Raw genomic sequence first — 10,084 nt, 5'->3', positions numbered from 1 at the left:
AAGGATAGGGTGAGAAATGGGGACAGAGAGAGAGAAGGAGGGGGGAAAAGAGTGACACGGCGGCCGACGGCGGTGGTGTTGTCGGCGAGGTGGAGGGTGGTGGAAGATTCAAAGGTTGTGGAAATGGAGGAGGAGAGCGAAAGACGTTGGAGAAGAGAAGGGTTGGGGCGCGACTGCGCTAGGGCTTTCGCGTCCCTGGCTAAATGAAATTTTTGAATCCACGAGTGCACGCACCGTGCGCGCCCGCATGGGTGAGAGGATACTGAAGTGGCGCGGAGGCATCATACGCGTTGTCGCATAGATGGGTTGTGTAGGCATGAGCGCGGACGTGTACGGTGCGCGTCCGCGCGAGTCGAGCTGGGCCAGGGGCACAAGTCTGGCCCAGAGTTGGCATAACTCTCAGGTCTTTTGGCCTGGGTGATGAAAAACTGTATCGACGAGCGCGCGCACTGTGCGCTTGCGCGTGAATGGGTTGAGTGACAAGTGGGGTGCGGGGGCGCCAGGTGCGCCTACGCGAGGGTAAGGAAACGCAAGGGGCGCGGACGCGTACAGCGTGTGTCCGTGTGGGTTAAGGCATAGAGTTGGCCTAAAAGTGGAACAACTCTCTGGTCCTTGGCCCAGAAAGCTTAAATGCACAGCCAACGCGCGCGTGCTATGCGCTTGCGCGTGTTTGCTCTGTCTCTCTCTTTTTTTTCTTTTTTTTAAGAACACCAAGAAGAGCTCAACATCCTTCCAATCTCCTCTAAGACTCTAAAACTAGCTAAGATGCAAAATCAAGCATATTTTTCTTTTGAATTTTTTTCGGGAATTTTCAAACAAATTGAGGAATCTTGCAATTCAAGCAAAAACTCAAATTCAAAGAATCATCCCTAATTAAGGCATAGAGTGTATAAACAACTTAGCAAGTAACGCAAATGTAACAACCCTGATTTTCGAGAATGCGAGATCTTTTATAAAGGCACGGATTTCTCCGGAAGATCAGTAAAGGGAACACCTCTTCTATATCAACAAGTATCTCGATCCTCAATGTCATTATGTCATCCTTAATCTAGAACCTCTTCTAAGGCAAGCTCGATAATGCAATCACGAAGAACCTGGTTTTTGGACCGTATCGGTTAGGGGTTTTGATTCTGTTTTTCGTAAATAGTCTCAGTTTGATGAACCTGACTTGACTCATGAGAGAAGAGATATAATATTATCATTATATTAGTATTTGAAGATGCTTGAATGATATTATAAGGTTACCTGGTCTGTTTTAGTTAAAAACAGGAAATCGGTTTAACCGGGTTTACAGTTCACTAGTGCAGCTTAGCACCAGCACTCTCAGATGACTTTAGCAATGCTGAGGCCTCATAATATATGTTATTTTCTCATATTAAATATGTTACTAGTGTCATTTAGGCTAGTATCTCAGAAAATAATTTTTAGAGATATTTTTACAATTGTTCCGATACACCTAGTTTTAGTAGTTATACACCAGAGATATTTTAATATTATCTTAATCCACCTCCAACCCAACCAATCACAACTCACCCTACACCCCCAAAACTCCCAAGGCTGCCTCATTTGCTCATTGTGGCCAAAAATCATCAAGAGAAAAAGGAGAGAAAGTTCTTAGTTCATAAATCTTCAAAGCTTGATTTCTTCTGAACTAAAACTCAAATCAAAACTCTGATTTCACCAAAGTGATCATCTCTTCTTCCTCTACATAACCATGTAAATTTTCAAGCATGGAAATAAGGTGAGATGGCTGTTCCTTTCCCCTTTCAATTCGGTTTTCAAGGAAAACTATGCAAAACATGCGTTTTCTTGATGTTCTTCTTTAGGAATCATGCTTAACTTGACTTGAGGGCCAAGAAACGTTAATTTCAAGCAAGTTTAAGGTGAGATATCCCTTCCTAACGTGCTGAGAGAGATTTGGTGTGTTGAGGGTTTATGGATTTAAAGTTGTTCTTGATGTGAATTAGGAGGAAAAAGTGCTTAAGGACCACCTGAAAGTATAACCGAATTAGGAGTAGCAAAACCAGGTAGGGTGTGACAAATTTAATCTTGACTAATTGTGTTTGAGATGTGTGATTATGATATGGTTTGGTTATGCTTGAAATTGATTGCTTATATGAGTTATTCTTGGTGAAAGTTTGTTGAAATTTTGATGAAATTTGATGATATTCAAGCTATGAATGTTGTTCTTCAGGACTGCTGGAAAAACGAACCCTAGAGCTTAAATTGGGGTTCAATTTGTATTGAAATAATGTGGAAAAGATGGGGTTTTAGTGGCTGGGAATTTATTATGAATTTTGGTAAAAATCGGTTGCTGAAAAGACTGAAAAACGGGTGAAAACAGAGAAAGAATCTGAAGAATTTCTGAAGAACACTTTGAGTGTGATGAAGAACATAGAAGAACACCTTTTAGATCTTAAAAAGAGCAAGAAGTTAATTATTTTTGTGTTTGAGGGGTTATTTGGTAATTTCTGAAAGTTAGGGTGGTTAAAGTAGAAATATTAAAAGTTACGGGTAGTAAAAAGTGAATTTTAAAGGTTAAAAGTTAAAGTGGAGTAATTTTCAAAAATTTAATGTTAAAATAATAAATAATAATAAAATATTAAATAATAATATTTAATTAAAAATAATATTTTAATAAAAATAATAAAATAATACGGAAAAGGCAGTTTTCTGTAAAAGCTTTAGAAAGACAACTTTAAGCGTAGAATCTCATAATTACCTTCATAAAACACTTAGGGAGTGGTAATAACATATTAGTGAGGCAAAGATCAAAGAAATATAAAAATTTAAATAAAAGATAAAAATCAAAGAAAAGCCTATAAAGTTTTAATGACAGAAAAACAGACAGAGATTAGTGAACGAACTAGGGCAACATAATTAGTTCTTGAGTTCCGACTAGGGTTAGGTATAATATGAAAAGTTAAACTGTTTCAGTATAGACTTAATGAACCTATATTTGGGACAGGCAAACTATTCATACTGAAATTTACATAAGTTTTAAATACATACGTTAAGCAGAAAAAAATCAGAGTAGAGTAGAGAAACACAGAAAACAGAGTAACCAGACTTGAGTAAAGAGGTAAAGAGAAAAAGAGTAATATAGATACAGAGAAAAGAGTAATCAGAGCTAAGTAAAGATACGGAGAGAGAAGAGCAGTAAAACACACGAACTGATAATGATAAATACGGGAAGTACCCACGAACTAAATGATCATTGGTCTCGGGGAAACCTATGAACTGTTAACTATTTTGTGTGCGGGAAAAACCCATGATTTGATAATCATTGATTACGGGAATAACCCACTAACTGTTATATGTTGATCTCGGGTATAACCCACGAACTGAGGATCGCTGTGTTGTTGTGTGCTGATCTCGGGTATAACCCACGAACTGAGGATCTCTGTTTTATTTGTGTATTGATCTTGGGTATAACCCATGAACTGAGGATCTCTGTTTTATTTGTGTATTGATATTGGGGAAACCCACGAACTGAAGATCTCTGTTTTATTTGTGTATTGATCTCGGGGAAACCCACGAACTGAGGATCTCTATTTTGTTTGTGTGTTGATCTCGGGGACGCCCACGAACTGAGGATCACTGTTTCCCCTTGTGCGTATATTATAGGGTCGAGCTTTGTGCCGACTGCTGGTAGTCACGAAGGAGTGGCATTCATACCACCGACACGTATGCACTAAGGACATAAAGGGAAACCATATCTGGGACTTGTTCCTAGGTAATGTCGGGCTGTAGGGTGTAAACAGACACGTGAGCTCATGACCTGCATAGGACAGACATGCATCATACTTGGTTGTGCATTTCCTCTGTTATGATTGTTGAATGAATGTATGCTTTGTTTTTTTGTATTCTATTCTTTGTATTTGTGTTTTATTTTCTTGTATTCTTTTGTTTGCGTTCTGCTTTCTGTTTTTTTTTTCTCTATTTATCTGTATCTTCTGTTCACTACTTCTTGGTATTTCGCTATTTGTCTGCTAAACAACACTGACTTAATGAACTTAACTAATAACCCTGGCCCTACTAAGAACTCCCCAATTCTTACCCCTTCTCTCTCCCTTCCCCTTTCAGATGGAAGCATGAGTACCCTTCCGTAGTTCACTGATGATCGTTCACAAAAAGGATTCCGCTCTAGATAGTCTTCTAAGTCTATGGTGAATCTCATTCTCTGTTTATATGTATATATTGTGAGACCAGCCAACGTCTACACCCTGTTTGTATGCAAACTTTAACTTAAATCTTGTGTACGAGACTTCTGTTATGCAGCTGCTTGATGAGGAACCAGAGAGACGTTATATGGCAATGACTGATCGTGCAGAGGAGTAGTAGATGATATTTCACCTTTTGATGACGATCCACCTGACTTGAGTTTTAAAGACTTAGAACGTACTTTCCCTCGCTTTAGTAGCTTAGAGGGACTAGGTGAGTATAGAGTCTAGGCTAGCCTAGGTGACAGCTTAGGGACTTCTTGAACAAGTCAGGGCCTGGGATGTTGTATATATATATATATAGATATTATTTATCTATATCTAGGGTGTTCTAACTAAAAGTCTATACTCTAATAAAGGCTGGATCACGGAAAGTTATCAACTGCTTGAGATGTATTTATGTGTGGTTGTTTATAACTGTTTTACCTATTATTATTTATGAATTGATTATGAATGATTCTATTTATTAATCCCAAATGTTTTAAAAAAAAATATCTCGCAAAATAACTACGCTTTTAACAACGAATCAGGCTCATATAATAAATAATAGATAATAATTAGGAAGACAAGTTGGTAGCGCTCAGTTTCTAGTATGATCATGACGTACCAGAAATTGGGTCGTTACAATTTGGTATCAGAGCAGTTCGTTCCCAGTAGAGCGTGAGGAGTGGACTGACTATGCTTTGTTGCATACTCTATTATGTGTCTCATGCTTATAGGATATCTTGATGATATATGTTACATGATTGTCTATGTGTTTTCATTTTGGGAACGTTCACACTTGACTTGAAGTGTTAAGACTGATCACCGTAATAATGATTATTCGGTGTGAACAGGACCACGATGAGTTCACAGAGACGAGGTGTACGGGAAGGAATTCCTAATGTTAACCACGAGAGAGAACAGGAAATGTTTATGACTACTATGAACGCTATAGCTGAAGCAGTGCGTGAGGCTGCAGTAGCAGCGGCTAGGGCTGTTGATCGTCTTGGAGTGAGAAACGGGAATGAGAATGAGCATGGGGAAGATAGTAGGAATGATGAGAATAACTTGGGGCATCTTGAAAGACCTATGACCCTTGCAACCTTTCTAAAGGTTAACATGCCTAAGTTTAAAGGTACACTCGTTGCAACCAATGCTGACAACTGGTTTCGAGGTATCGAATGATCACTGTGAGAACAACATGTTCCGAAAGGCCAACACGTGGAGTTCGCTACTTATATGCTGGAAGGAGAAGCGGAGCATTGGTGGCAGGGATACAACGACTACTGCAACAGAATGAAAATGACATTCCTTGGGATACCTTTAGGGATAAATTTTATAAAAAGTATTTTTCAAGAGCAGCACGTGATGCTAAGGAAATGGAGCTTATGCAGCTGAAACAAGGGGATATGACTATTGCTGAGTATGCCCGTAAGTTCGATGACTTGTGTCATTTCTCCAAGATTTGTCAAGGGAACCCAGCAGACTTTGAGGAATGGAAGTGTTTAAAGTTTAAAAGAGGACTCCAAGAAGAACTGATGAATTCTGTTGTTCCGCTAGAGATACAAAATTTTGTTGAACTAGTGAATAAAAGTAAACTAGTGGAAGAATGTTCAAAGAAGTTGGCGATAGCTCGACCAAGTCGTAGGGATGATTTACAAAGAGACCTTGTTCAGAATTTAGCCCCTCAAGGTCGCAACCTTAAAGCCATTGGTCAATTCCATCGTTGAAATGGAAACCACCGAGCTGACAGCCTTCTAACTCGCAATAATGGTAGTGACAATAACCGTGACATTCGACAAGGACATGAGAGTCAACCTCACCAAGCTCAGAGTGGTGTAGTATGCCCAACTTGTGGAAAGAATCATGGTAGTAGGCTTTGTCGAGTCAGAACAGGTTTATGTTACTATTGTAATAAGGAAGGACATCGGGCAAGAGACTGTCGAAAAAGAATGGTAGATGAGTCCGCTGGCAATACTATAAAGTTTGGATCTATCGCTCGAGGTAAGTTCTATGCTAAGAATTTGCTTAATTTGGATATCATTGTAACTTTTTACCTACGCCTCAAATTTTGAGGGCAAAATTTTCTTTTAGGAGGGTAGAATGTAACAACCCTGATTTTCGAGTACGCGAGATCTTTTCTAAAGGCACAGATTTCTCTGGAAGATCAGTAAAGGGAACACCTCTTCTATATCAACAATTATCTCGATCCTCATTGTTATTATGTCAGCTTTAAGCTAGAACATCTTCTGAGGCAAGCTCGATAACGCAATCATGAATAACCTAGTTTTTGGACCGTATCAGTTAGGGGTTTTGATTATGTTTTTCGTAAATAGTCTCAGTTTGATGAACCGGACTCGACTCATGAGAGAAGAGATATAATAGTATAATATTATCATTATATTAGTATTAGAAGATGCTTGAATGATATTATAAGGTTACCTGGTCTGTTTTAGTTAAAAACAGGAAATCGGTTTAACCGGGTTTACAGTTCACTAGTGCAGCTTAGCACCAGCACTCTCTGATGACTTTAGCAATGCTCAGGCCTCATAATACATGTTCTGTTCTCATATTAAATATGTTACTAGTGTCATTTATGCTAGTAGCTCAGAAAATAATTTTTAGAGATGTTTTTACAAGTGTTCCGATACACCTAGTTTTATTTTAATCCACCTCCAAGCCAACCAATCGCAACTCACCCTACACTCCCAAAACCCCCAAGGCTGCCTCATTTGATCATTGTGGCCGAAAATCATCAAGAGAAAAAGGAGAGAAAGTTCTTGGTTCATAAATCTTCAAAGCTTGATTTCTTCTGAACTAAAACTCAAATCAAAACTCCGATTTCACCAAAGTGATCATCTCTTATTCCTCTACATAACCATGTAACTTATCAAGGATGGAAATAAGGTGAGATGGCTGTTCCTTTCCCCTTTCAATTCGGTTTTTAAGGAAAACCATGCAAAACATGTGTTTTCTTGATGTTCTTCCTTAGGAATCATGCTTAACATGACCTGAGGGCCAAGAAACGTTAATTTCCAGCAAGTATAAGGTGAGATATCCCTTCCTAACGTGCTGAGAGAGATTTGTTGAGTTGAGGGTTTATGGATTTAAAGTTGTTCTTGATGTGAATTAGGAGGAAAAAGTGCTTAAGGACCACCTGAAAGTATAACCGAATTAGGAGCAGCAAAACCAGGTAGGGTGTGACGAATTTAATCTTGATTGATTGTGTTTGAGATGTTTGATTATGATATGGTTTGGTTATGCTTGAAATTGATTGCTTATATGAGTTATTCTTGGTGAAAGTTTGTTGAAATTTTGATGAAATTTGATGATATTCAAGCTATGAATGTTGTTCTTGAGGGCTGCTGGAAAAATGAACCCTAGAGCTTAAATTGGGGTTCAATTTGTGTTGAAATCATGTGGAAAAGATGGGGTTTTAGAGGCTGGGAATTTATTATGAATTTTGGTAAAAATCGGTTGCTGAAAAGACTGAAAAACGGGTGAAAACAGAGAAAGAATCTGAAGAATTTATGAAGAACACTTTGAGTGTGATGAAGAACATGGAAGAACACCATTTAGATCTTAAAAAGGGCAAGGAAGTAATTATTTTGGTGTTTGAGGGGTTATTTGGTAATTTCTGAAAGTTAGGGTGGTTAAAGTAGAAATATTAAAAGTTACGGGTGGTAAAAAGTGAATTTTAAAGGTTAAAAGTTAAAGTGGAGTAATTTTCGAAAATTTAATTTTAAAAAAATAATAATAATAAAATATTAAATAATAATATTTAATTAAAAATAATATTTTAATAAAAATAATAAAATAATACGGAAAAGGCAGTTTTCTGTAAAAGCTTTAGAAAGACAACTTTAAGCGTAGAATCTCATAATTACCTTCATAAAACACTTAGGGAGTGATAATAACATATTAGTGAGGCAAAGATCCAAGAAAGATAAAAATTTAAATAAAAGATAAAAATCAAAGAAAAGCCTATAAAGTTTTAATGACAGAAAAACAGACAGAGATTAGTGAACGAACTAGGGCAACATAGTTAGTTCTTGAGTTCTGACTAGGGTTAGGTATAATATGAAAAGTTAAACTGTTTCAGTATAGACTTAATGAACCTATACTTGGGACAGGCTAACTATTCATACGGAAATTTACATAAGCTTTAAATACATACGTTAAGCAGAAAAAAATCAGAGCAGAGTAAAGAAATACAGAAAATAGAGTAACCAGACCAGAGTAAAAAGGTAAAGAGAAAAAGAGTAATATAGATACAGAGAAAAGAGTAGTCAGAGCTAAGTAAAGATACAGAGAGAGAAGAGCAGTAAAACACACGAACTGATAATGTTAAATACGGGAAGTACCCACGAACTAAATGATCATTGGTCTCGGGGAAACCTATGAACTGTTAACTATTTTGTGTGTGGGAAAAACCCATGAATTGATAATCATTGATTATGGGAATACCCCACTAACTGTTATATGTTGATCTCGGGTATAACCCACGAACTTAGGATCGCTGTGTTATTGTGTGCTGATCTCGGGTATAACCCACGAACTGAGGATCTCTGTTTTATTTGTGTATTGATCTCGGGTATAACCCACGAACTGAGGATCTCTGTTTTATTTGTGTATTGATCTAGGGGAAACCCACGAACTAAGGATCTCTGTTTTGTTTGTGTGTTGATCTCGAGGACGCCCAAGAACTGAGGATCACTGTTTCCCCTTGTGCGTATATTATAGGGTCGAGCTTTGTGCCGACTGCTGGTAGTCATGAAGGAGTGGTATTCTTACCACCGACACGTATGCACTAAGGACACAAAGGGAAACCATATCTGGGACTTGTTCCTAGGTAATGTCGGGCTGCAGGGTGTAAACCGACACGTGAGCTCATGGCCTGCATAGGACAGACATGCATCATACTTGGTTGTGCATTTCCTCTGTTATGATTGTTGAATAAATGTATGCTTTGTTTGTTTGTATTCTATTCTTTGTATTTGTGTTTTATTTTCTTGTATTCTTTTGTTTGCGTTCTGCTTTCTGTTTTTTTCTATTTTCTCTATTTATCTGTATCTTCTGTTCACTACTTCTTGGTATTTTGCTATTCGTCTGCTAAACAACACGGACTTAATGAACTTAACTAATAACCCCGGCCCTACTAAGAACTCCCCAGTTCTTACCCCTTCTCTCTCCCTTCCCTCTTCAGATGGAAGCATGTGTACCCTTCCGTAGTTCACTGATGACCGTTCGCAAAAGGGATTCCACTCTAGATAGTCTTCTGAGTCTACGGTGAATATCGTTCTCTTTTTATATGTATATACTGTGAGACCAGCCAACGTAAACACCCTGTTTGTATGCAAACTTTAACTTAAATCCTGTGTACGAGACTCCTGTTATGTAGCTGCTTGATGAGGAACCAGAGAGACGTCATATGGCAATGACTGATCGTGCAGAGGAGTAGTAGATGATGTTTCACCTTTTGATGACGATCCACCTGACTTGAGTTTTGAAGACTTAGAACGTACTTTCCCTCGCTTTAGTAGCTTAGAGGGACTAGATGAGTATAGAGTCTAGGTTAGCCTGGGTGCCAGCTTAGGGACTTCTTAAACAAGTCAGGGCCTGGGATGTATATATATATATATATATATATATTATTTAGCTATATCTAGGGGTGTTCTAACTAAAAGTCTATACTCTAATAAAGGCTGGATCACAGAAAGTTATCAACTGCTTGAGATGTATTTATGTGTGGTTGTTTATAACTATTTTACCTATTATTATTTGTGAATTGATTATGAATGATTCTGTTTATTAATCCCAAACGTTTTAAAAAAAAGTATCTCGCAAAATAACTACGCTTTTAACAACGAATCAGGCTC

The sequence above is a fragment of the Arachis hypogaea genome, chromosome 19 (genome assembly GCF_003086295.3).
Source record: "Arachis hypogaea cultivar Tifrunner chromosome 19, arahy.Tifrunner.gnm2.J5K5, whole genome shotgun sequence".
NCBI classification, from domain to species: Eukaryota; Viridiplantae; Streptophyta; class Magnoliopsida; order Fabales; family Fabaceae; genus Arachis; species Arachis hypogaea.
The sequence above is the reverse complement of the archived record's forward strand: the minus strand, read 5'-3'. Positions refer to the sequence as shown.